We start from the raw sequence: 2500 nt of genomic DNA, 5'->3' as shown, positions 1-2500 counted from the left end.
CATCTCCCGTGTTGGTTACACCCTTGACCATGTCTGCTCTGAAAGGGCTGCTGTTGGTTAGGTCCACATCTAAAGCTGGAAGGGGCAGGATGAGAGTTGTTCTTAGGCCATGCTTGTGTGCCTGCCTCAGAGGTGGCAACAATCTCGAGTGGCTGGAAATGGAGGTGGACTGTGGCAAAGGGAGTCCTGACTCGCCTTCCTCCACTTTTCAGCTTTCTACTCCAGCTATTTTGTCGGGAACAGAGAAGGACTCTTCACCGATGCATTGCAGAGCGTCTTGCTGTCTGATCTAATGAAAATTGTAAGCCGCGGCATCATGCCTCTTCAAAACTCAGTTCGCCCATGGTTTGGCAGACTGGTTGGCAAAAAATTAGACCACTTTGACTTGTCAAGATGACGTTCTTGAATGCTTTAGGCTTGTCAGGGTCTGTCAAGTTTTTGATATTGACCAAAAAGCCCACTGATCCAGACCAGTAGTCAATCCAGGAAGATCCCTTAAGAGTGGCCATTGTCCTGGTCTCCATGTTTATGACCTTTTTTACAGTGAAAGTGATATGCTCTGCTGCCAGATAGTCTATAGTGATACCTGATGCCAAAGAAGAAACTGCTGGGTCGAGAGGTAAGGGTGAGGTGAAAGGCTCCTGTTTGAGGTAATGCTTCCTCCGGCGTGAAAAGGCCGGAGGAATCAACCCTGTCCTTAGAGGAAACTTCCTTGTAGAGACCTGCTAGTCAATCTTCTGAGGCGAGAATTGAGCATGGAAGTTGTAGGTGAGGTTTGGTGCCTCGAGGTGCATGGCACAGCCTGCCAATTGCCACCTTCCTTCCCTTAGGAGGAGAGCAAGGGACCTCCTCGAGACCAGTGACTCAATGCATACAGGCCAACACCTGCAAAAATGGGGATTCTAATTCCCCCTCCATAGTATCAAGTTCATAAGGTCCGACAGGCTGAGGAAGAGCACTCTCAGTGTCAGAGTCATTGTTAGAGGTAACATCTACCCTCTTCGACACTGTACCTGACCAGTGTTGGGAGGGGTTGAGAGACAAATACGTCTCCTGTTCCTCTCTCCTGGGAGAAGATCAAGAATGAAAGAGGCAGTTCCCAGTATGGTACAGTATCCCTTCTTGTATCAGATCTGGATCCTTAGTTAGGGTCTCTTAGGAAGCTTGAGAATTTTTCTGGTATACGAGAAGCTTTGTTCTTTGGTACTGAACAAAGGTCCTTACTTTCTCTGAGGTATGAGCCCTTAGAGAAGTGGAAATATGGTTAGATGGAAACCTCCTATCCTCCAAGGCATCAGAGGATGGTATCAAAATGGAATCTGTTCCGTTTCGAAGGAGACTAAAGACGTTCGCTACTGGGAGCTCTTTGATTTCCAGGAGAGAGAGCATGAGATCAACACAAATTTGATTGGGGACAATCGGTAATGTTGGTGAAAGAAACTACAATATTCTGGGTGATCTCAAACTGAGATGGGTTCAAGGATGAGGTTCAAGGATAAGGTTCACCTAGAGGAGTTACTGGAGGCCGAAAATCACAGCTTTCTTGGATCTTATGAAGCAACTGTCTGTCTAACAACAGCAGCAGCAGCATGTTAAGGCAAGGCACATCTGGGCAATTAGCAGTATGGTTAGGCTTGTCTGGGTAATGTGCGGCATGGCCTGTCGTGTCTGGGCTAGGCGCTTAGTGTTCAGGCATGCAGGATGAGTGCTGAAAGTTACTTTTCTGCTCCAAATTCTCAGCTGAAAGACTGCACGCCTATTTATCATGCACTGATGCTATGTGCACTCTCATTACAGATGGATACAAGTTATTATGTGGTGAATACGGGTGGGTTATTTTTATTCCAAGTGCGCACCCAGGCGTACCAGCACAGTCAGGTGTGTGAGCACGGTCATTTCTGTGCACGTTTTGAGAGACGTTGCTTGTCATCACAGGGATCCAAGTGAGAATCAAATATGGACAGTGGGCAAGTCTCAGAGGGATTGCGCTCGGGAGGCATGCTAACATTAAGCATGTCTCCTCTACTGGACTCTTTAGGAAATACAGAGACTAGAGTGACAGTGGTTGTTTCTGAAGGGAGGAACCCAAGAAGGAAAGACTCTGCTCTCTACTCTTGAAGGGGACCAGCTGAAGGTGTCCAGTGCTGGAACATAAAGACACTTCTGAGCTTTCTTTGAAACAATGTTGTCAACAACAACTTCTTTTAGACCAAAGGAAGTCAAAATTAATAACAGAGCGCTGTCAACTTGAAGACCAAACGAAGACTCCTCCTGAGGGGAAGGGTTGGAGAGAAGCGTACCGTGGGTCGGAGGAAGAGGTTGGGATTTTTTTCAACTTTGAGGACGATCCCAAAAGTGACGAATCCCTTTTGGACCTCTTCTTCCTCCTCTTGCCATACACAAATCTCTTGGGAGGGTGACAACTCGTGACACACGTCAGATGGAGATTCCTGACGGCAAGTGTGTCCTTTGCAGGCAAGGCACATCAGATGGGGATCTT

At 47.3% G+C, this 2500-nt stretch overlaps 1 protein-coding gene across 1 annotated transcript in view; it reads left to right on the top strand.

The window, feature by feature from the left end:
* The window catches only part of LOC137641239 (centrosomal protein of 89 kDa-like), a 105287-nt gene that overhangs the window by 25277 nt on the left and 77510 nt on the right, over positions 1 to 2500 (top strand). The window lies entirely within an intron of this gene.

This window comes from Palaemon carinicauda, chromosome 5 (assembly GCF_036898095.1).
Source record: "Palaemon carinicauda isolate YSFRI2023 chromosome 5, ASM3689809v2, whole genome shotgun sequence".
Taxonomy (NCBI): Eukaryota; Metazoa; Arthropoda; class Malacostraca; order Decapoda; family Palaemonidae; genus Palaemon; species Palaemon carinicauda.
This window is presented reverse-complemented; position numbering and strand designations above follow the sequence as displayed.